The following is a 9,213-nucleotide window of genomic DNA, read 5'->3' on the forward strand; positions in this document are numbered from 1 at the left end:
ACCCCCCCTCCAAGTTCTACTAGCGGCTTATATGAAGTGCGCCGCCCCTTGAGCTAGCCCATTACAAGGAAAGGTTGATGAATATGTTGAATACAGGAGTCACTAGTGGAAACTGAAGGTTTAATCACTAGAAATGCCTCATGTCATGCTCCTCGATCGCTTCAGATCCTGCGCTGTGATGGGGAACAAAGCATGAAAAACAAAAAAATTCCTACGAACACCCAAGATATATCTAGGAGAAGCATAGCAACGAGAGGGGAGAGTGTGTCTATGTACCTTCGTAGACCAAAAGCGGAAGCGTATATAATAGGGTTGATGTAGTTGTAGTCTTCGCGATCCGATCACGATCCAACCGATCTAGTGCTGAACGGACAACACCTCCGAGTTTAGCACACGTGCGGCTCGATGACGTATCCTCATCCTTGATCCATCAAGAGAAGGCGGAGAAGTAGATGGGATCACAACCATCATGATGGCGTGGTGGTGATGGTAGTGGTGGAGCTAGTTCAGCATGGCTTCGCCAAGCGCTACCAGAACAATGACGGAGGAACTACGGAGTAGCGGGAGAGAGAGGGGCGCCAAGGGCTTGGTGTGTCCTCTTGGAGCACCCCCTCCCCTCTATATATAGGTGGAGGGGCGTGGGGAACTGCTACCTCTTGAGCATGCGTTGGTTTTCCCTTGAAGAGGAAAGGGTGATGTAGCAAAGTAGCGTAAGTATTTCCCTCAGTTTTGAGAACCAAGGTATCAATCCAGTAGGAGATAACACGCAAGTCACCTAGTACCTGCACAAACAATCAAGAACCTTGCAACCAACGCGATAAAGGGGTTGTCAATCCCTTCACGGTCACTCGCAAAAGTGAGATCTAATAAAGATAGTAATATAAATATTTTTGGTATTTTTGTTGTATAGATTGGAAAGTAAAGATTGCAAAATAAAATAAATAGGAAACTAGAATTGTAGATCGGAAACTTATATGATTTAAAATAGACCCGGGGGCCATAGGTTTCACTAGTGGCTTCTCTCAAGATAGCATGTATTACGGTGGGTGAACAAATTACTGTTGAGCAATTGATAGAAAAGCGCATAGTTATGAGAATATCTAGGCAATGATCATGAATATAGGCATCACGCCCGTGTCAAGTAGACCGAAACGATTCTGCATCTACTACAATTACTCCACACATCGACCGCTATCCAGCATGCATCTAGAGTATTAAGTTCATAAGAACAGAGTAACGCATTAAGCAAGATGACATGATGTAGAGGGATAAACTCAAGCAATATGATATAAACCCCATCTTTTTAACCTCGATGGGAACAATACAATACGTGCTTTGCTGCCCCTACTATCACTGGGAAAGGACACCGCAAGATTGAACCCAAAGCTAAGCACTTCTCCCATTGCAAGAAAGATCAATCTAGTAGGCCAAACTAAACCGATAATTCGAAGAGACTTGCAAAGATATCAAATCATGCATATAAGAATTCAGAGAAGAACCAAACATTATTCATAGATAAACTTGATCATAAATCCACAATTCATTGGATCTCGGCAAGCACACCACAAAAGAGTATTACATCGAATAGATCTCCAAGAACATCAAGGAGAACTTTGTATTGAGAACCAAAGAGAGAGAAGAAGCCATCTAGCTAATAACTATGGACCCGAAGGTCTGTGGTAAACTACTCACACATCATCGGAGAGGCTATGGTGTTGATGTAGAAGCCCTCCGTGATCGATTCCCATTCCGGCAGATCGCCGGAACAGGCCCCAAGATGGGATCTCATGGGTACAGAAGGTTGCGGCGGTGCACTACTGCAGGATGCTACTAACACGACACTACGATCAGAGACCCTTCAACAAAACTGTGTGCGATGCCATAATCGCAAACGGTGGTGTAAAATAACCGTCAAAAAAGGTGCAAAACGTTTGCGATGGAGGATGCATCAAACACGGTTCAGATTTTAGTTGCGTGTGCGATGCAGGGCATACGGTTAAGCTCAATTAACTATTTGCGATGAGGAGGAACAAAAGAAACAGGCAGCCAGATGAAGGCGTGTGCGATATACAGCATACGGTTCACTGGGATGAACTGTGTGTGATTAGGCAACACAAAGAAACGGTCAGCCCGATCAAGGTGTGTGCGATGTACAGCATACAGTTCACTCGGATGAACTGTTTGTGATTAGGCAAGAGAACAGAAACAGTTCAATATAACAAGATGTGTGTGATACGCGGCAAACAGGTCCGTAATCAGAAATGCGTGCGAAGACTGATAGTAACGCAGACGATTGCTTCTAATAAGACGTATGTGATATGCTCTGTCTACACAACATCTATTGGCCATTGTGGGACGGGCGGTCATCCGGATACGCCATAAGGATGTGAAGAGGCAATCCTATCAGCAAGGACTAGTTCTTCCACCAGTAGCTCATGTAAGAAAACTATCAAGTTAAGTGTGCTCAGGCTGGAGCAGCCATTAGATGGGTGACTGGATGGGAAGTTGTGTTGATGTTAAATTAGGTGATGGATGGGTCATTTCGGTCAAATGACCGAAATGCCCCATTCCCTCAGCTAATTTAACCTCGAGGTCCTTGTTTTTTTAACACATGTTAAAGAAGATCTACCGCATTACTTTTTGACAATGTGCGATACATGGCATACAGTAGATCCATCCGACCTATTTGTGATGGAATAGGCCATGTGTGTTGTGGGCAAACGCTTGCTAGTATTCAACCGTTTGGGATTGATGAATTCATCACCGACGGGTTCCCTAGTGTGGTCCGTGTTCATCTGATCATCATCTACTTCTTGTGCTAGCTCGATGCTAAGTTTCCATTAATTGATGGCGTTTTATGAACACGCCACTGTTTCCTGCCATTTCCTCACCTGTTTCCCGCCACCCTGCTATATTGCGCATAAGGGGCGCGCGACGCACGGAGGCGACAAGCGCAGCCTGTAGCACATCCACCAAAGCGCCGCCTCTGTCATCAACCTCGTCGACGCGGAAAAAGAGCAGGCGCCACGACGCGTCGAGGCAGAGGCGCTCCCCGGCAACGCGATGGACGACGTCGTGATGCGCGTCATCGCCAGGGTTGAGTAGACCTTTGTGATACGTCTCCAATGTATCTATAATTTTTTATTGTTCCATGCTATTATATTATCTGTTTTGGATGTTTAATGGGCTTTATTATGCACTTCTATATTATTTTTGAGACTAACCTACTAACCGAAGGCCCAGTGCAAATTGCTGTTTTTTTGCCTATTTCAGTGTTTCGCAGAAAAGGAATATCAAACGGAATCCAAACGGAATGAAACCTTCGCGAGGATCGTTTTTGGAACAAACGCAATCCAGGAGACTTGGAGTGGACGTAAAGGAAGCCACGAGGTGGCCACGAGGTAGGAGGGCGCACCCAGGGGGTAGGTGTGCCCCCACCCTCGTGGGCCCCTCGTAGCTCCACCGACCTACTTCTTTCGCCTTTATATACTCATATACCCCGAAAACATCCAGGAGCACCATGAAACCCTATTTCCACCGCCGCAACCTTCTGTACCCGTGAGATCCCATCTTGGGGCCTTTTCCGGCGCTCCGCCGGAGGGGGAATCGATCATGGAGGGCTTCTACATCAACACCATAGCCTCTCTGATGATGTGTGAGTAGTTTACCACAGACCATCGGGTCCATAGTTATTAGCTAGATGGCTTCTTCTCTCTCTTCGGATCTCAATACAAAGTTCTCCTCGATTCTCTTGGAGATCTATTCGATGTAATACTTTTTGCGGTGTGTTTGTCGAGATCCGATGAATTGTTGATTTATGATCAAGATTATCTATGAACAATATTTGATTCTTCTCTGAATTCTTTTATGCATGATTTAATATCTTTGCAAGTCTCTTCGAATTATCAGTTTGGTTTGGCCTACTAGATTGATCTTTCTTGCATTGGGAGAAGTGCTTAGCTTTGGGTTCAATCTTGCGGTGTCCTTTCCCAGTGACAGTAGGGGTAGGAAGGCACGTATTGTATTGTTGCCATCGAGGATAAAAAGATGGGGTTTATATCATATTGCTTGAGTTTATCCCTCTACATCATGTCATCTTGCTTAATGCGTTACTCTATTCTTATGAACTTAATACTCTAGATGCATGCTGGATAGCGGTCGATGTGTGGAGTAATTGTAGTAGATGCAGAATCGTTTCGGTCTACTTGTCACGGACGTGATGCCTATATACATGATCATGCCTAGATATTCTCATAACTATGCGCTTTTCTATCAATTGCTCGACAGTAATTTGTTCACCCACCGTAGAATTTTCTATCTTGAGAGAAGCCACTAGTGAAACCTATGGCCCCCGGGTCTATTTTCCATCATATTAATCTCCCGTCAACTAACTATTTCTGTCGCCGTTTATTTTGCAATCTTTACTTTTCCAATCTATACAACAAAAATACCAAAAACATTTATCTTATTATCTTTATCAGATCTCACTTTTGCAAGTGGCCGTGAAGGGATTGACAACCCCTTTATCGTGTTGATTGCAAGGTTCTAACTTGTTTGTGCAGGTACTAGGGATTTGCGTGTAGTCTCCTACTGGATTGATACCTTGGTTCTCAAAAACTGAGGGAAATACTTACGCTACTTTGCTGCATCACCCTTTCCTCTTCAAGGGAAAACCAACGCATGCTCAAGAGGTAGCAAGAAGGATATCTGGCGCCGTTGCCGGGAAGATCTATGCACAAGTCAAGACATACCAAGTACCCATCATAAACTCTTCTCCCTCGCATTACATTATTTGCCATTCACCTCTCGTTTTCCTCTCCCCCACTTCTAAAACGATTTTCAAAAACATTTGCCTTTTCTTCGCCTTCTTCCTGTTTGTATTTTTGTTTGTGTTTCCATGTGCCTTATATTTGCTTGCATCTTTGCTTGCTAAAAGTCTATTGATATGGATCCACTTAAAGTGTTCTACTTGGATCATCTTCGATCTATATGTGCTCGTGCTGAAACCCCAACTAGTTTAGTTGAGGGAAAATCTTTAGATGAGCATGCTCATTTTGTGCGTCATCGTTTGTCTGAAAAGGGAAAGCTCTTATGGTATCAAATAAATAGTTTGCTATGCTATGCTTGGAATCTTTGTGAAATTTATGATTTTACTTGTTGCTCTAAGAACCCTAAAAAACACCTTCCCTACCTATGTGAGTTTAATGATAATGAAATCTTGTCTTCTTATGAAAAGGGTGTTTATAGTTACTATGATATCAAACAAATTGAAGAATTTGTCGTTTTTAAGGGTGCTCATGAAGTTGCTTCTTTGATTCAAAAGTATGATATTGCTCTCTACAAATCTGAAGATTCCGACATACTTAAATATTGCTATGAAAACTATGCTCATAATGCCTATGTTAAGGAATTTATTGAGAGAATGACCGTTGCTTTGGAAGAAAATAATGATATGCACGAATCTATAGATAATTATGATTCCGATGATTTGATTGAAATATCCCTTGATGAACATGATGCTTGCTATTCTTATGGCCATGATGCCAATATTTATGGAGATGAATTTGCTATAGTTCCTTATGTTAAACATGAGATTATTGCTATTGCACCCATACTTGATAGTTCCTTGAATCAAAAGCATGATTGCAATGATGTTATTATAAATTCTCTTGATGTCGATTGTGCTAATAATATGCAAAACCCTGAGCTTGGGGATGCTAGTTTTGCTATGTCCTCTACTTATTGCAATGATCATGATTGAGGTGATTCTTCTTATGATCTTGAAAATTTATTTAAGCCCCATGATGAATATGAGATTGATAATAGTGTTTGCAATAATATTGAAAGTGGGTTTGGAAGAGTGTCAACTTTAGATCCCGCATATTTGGAGTATGTTCAATCTTATGAAACTTTTGATAAAAATGGGTTTGGAGAAGTCATGACTTTAGTTAATGATAATCCCACTATTTTGGAAGAGTGTCAACTTCGCATGCATGTGGATCGTGTTGAGAATATGTTATGTGATAGCTATTTTGTTGAATTTTCCTATGATCCTACATGTAATTATTATGAGAGAGAGGAAAATATGGTTGTAGACATTTTTATCTTACTAAATTACCTCTCGTCATGTTGAGATTGCTATCGTCTCTTTCTTCTTCCTTGCATATGCTAATTTTTGCGTGCTATGATAATTTGTTTGCTTACAAAATGTCTATGCATAGGAAGTATGTTAGACTTAGATTTGTTTTTCACGTGTTTTATGATGCTCTCTTTGCGCTTCAATTCTTGTCTTCCATGTGAGCATCATTAAAATTATCAATGCCTAGCTAGGGGCGTTAAACGATACTTGTTGGGAGGCAACCCAATTTTATTTTTGTTCCTTGATTTTTGTTCCTGTTTAGTAATAAATAATTCATCTAGCCTCTAGTAAGATGTGGTTTTATGTTTTAATTAGTGTTTGTGCCAAGTAAAACCTATAGGATCTTCTTGGGTGATAATTATTTGATCCTGCTGGAAAAAAACAGAAACTTTCTGCTCACGAAAACAATTGTTAAAAATCACCAGAAAGTGATAAAATACTTATTCCAATTGAAGTAGATCAATAAACAAATTATTTAGGTCTTCCTATTTTTTCAGAATTTTGGAGTTCCACAAGTTTGCATTTGATACAGATTACTACAGACTGTTCTGTTTTTGACAGATTCTGTTTTTGTGTGTTGTTTGCTTATTTTGATGAACCTATGACTAGTATCGGGGGGTATGAACCATAGAGAAGTTGTAATAAAGTAGGTTTAAGACCAATATAAATAAAGAATGAGTTCATTACAGTACCTTAATGTGGTGGTTTGTTTTCTTACACTAACGGAGCTCGTGAGATTTTTTGTTGAGTTTTGTGTTGTGAAGTTTTCAAGTTTTTGGGTAAAGATTTGATGGATTTTGGAACAAGGAGTGGCAAGAGCCTAATCTTGGGGATGCCCAAGGCACCCCAAGGTAAAATTCAAGGACAACCAAAAGCCTAATCTTGGGAATGCCCTGGAAGGCATCCCCTCTTTCGTCTTTGTCTATCGGTAACTTTACTTGAGGCTATATTTTTATTCACCACATGATATGTGTTTTGCTTGGAGCGTCTTGTATGATTTGAGTCTTTGCTTTTTTACTTTACCACAACCATCCTTGCTGTACACACCTTTTGTAGAGACACACATGATTCGGAATTTATTAGAATACTCTATGTGCTTCACTTATATCTTTTGAGCTAGATAATTTTGCTCTAGTGCTTAGCTTATATCTTTTAGAGCACGGTGGTGGTTTCATTTTAAAGAAATTATCAATCTCTCATGCTTCACTTATATTATTTTGAGACTCCTTTAAAACAGCATGCTAATTTGCTTTGGTTATAAAATTAGTCCTAATATGATAGGCATCCAATATGGGTATAATAAAAACTTTCATATAGAGAGCATTAAGTACTATGAGAAGTTTGATACTTGATGATTGTTTTGAGATATGAAGATGGTGTTATTAGAGTTGTGCTAGTTGAGTAATTGTGAATTTGAGATATAGTTGTGTTGAAGTTTGCAAGTCCCGTAGCATGCACATATGGTAACCGTTGTGTAACAAATTTGAAACATGAGGTGTTCTTTGATTGTCATCCTTATGAGTGGCGGTCGGGGACGAGCGATGGTCTTTTCCTACCAATCTATCCCCCTAGGAGCATGCGCGTAATGCTTGGTTTTTGATGACTTGTAGATTTTTGCAATAAGTATGTGTGTTCTTTATGACTAATGTTGAGTCCATGGATTATACGAACTTTCACCTTTCCATCATTGCTAGCCTCTTCGGTACCGTGCATTGCCCTTTCTCACCTTGAGAGTTGGTGCAAACATCGCCGGTGCATCCAAACCCCGTGATATGATACGCTCTATCACACATAAACCTCCTTATATCTTCCTCAAAACAGCCACCACACCTACCTATTATGGCATTTCCATAGCCATTCTGAGATATATTGCCATGCAACTTCCCACTGTTTCATTTATTATGACACGCTTCATCATTGTCATATTGCCTTGCATGATCATGTAGTTGACATCGTATTTGTGACAAAGCCACCATGCATAATTTATCATACATGTCACTCTTGATTCATTGCCTATTCCGGTCGATGTGTGGAGTAATAGTAGTAGATGCATAATCGTTTCGGTCTACTTGTCACGGACGTGATGCCTATATACATGATCATGCCTAGATATTCTCATAACTATGAGTTTTTCTATCAATTGCTCGACAGTAATTTGTTCACCACCCTAGAATTTGCTATCTTGAGAGAAGCCACTAGTGAAACCTATGGCCCCCGGGTCTATTTTCCATTATATTAATCTCCCATCAACTAGCTATTTCCGTCGTCATTTATTTTGCAATCTTTACTTTTCCAATCTATACAACAAAAATACCAAAAGTATTTATCTTATTATCTTTATCAAATCTCACTTTTGCAAGTGGCCGTGAAGGGATTGACAACTCCTTTATCGCGTTGGTTGCAAGGTTCTTATTTGTTTGTGTAGGTACTAGGGATTTGCATGTAGTCTCCTACTGGATTGATACCTTGGTTCTCAAAAACCGAGGGAAATACCTACGCTACTTTGCTGCATCACCCTTTCCTCTTCAAGGGAAAACCAACGCATGCTCAAGAGGTATCACTTTGGCGCATGGCGCTTGAGCGCCGCGGATCAAGATAGGCATGTCAGCACCGACAGGCTGCAGCTCATCGCAGAACATGATCGTTGGCGCGCCGCAGAGCAAGCTAGGCGCGTTCGCACCGATAGGCTGTGGCTCGCCGCACAGAGAGACCGTTGGAGCGCCGCAGAGCGACAGGCGCGGCACGCCGCACAGCAAAGAGTGGATCAAGCGGCACTTGCCTGTTGTCGACACGACGTCGCAGCTGGGTACACGTCCTGTCAGTACCCCCATTCCTCGCCAGGAGTGGGCAGAGGCCCTCAGCGCTGTACTTGCACCAGAGGCTGGTCGCGCCGTACTTGCACCAGACGCCCGCCGCGCCGTTCGCATGGGTGCCACCATTCGCCTTGTCCGCGGCTCGCTGGATGCCAACGCGCTAGTCCGTAGTCTCAACCGCCTCCTTGGCCCAGGTGTCCACCTGGGCTCAGTAGAGGAACATGGCCGTTGCATCCTCGAGCTGGTGATCTCCGATGAAAT

The sequence above is a fragment of the Triticum aestivum genome, chromosome 2D (genome assembly GCF_018294505.1).
Source record: "Triticum aestivum cultivar Chinese Spring chromosome 2D, IWGSC CS RefSeq v2.1, whole genome shotgun sequence".
Taxonomy (NCBI): domain Eukaryota; kingdom Viridiplantae; phylum Streptophyta; class Magnoliopsida; order Poales; family Poaceae; genus Triticum; species Triticum aestivum.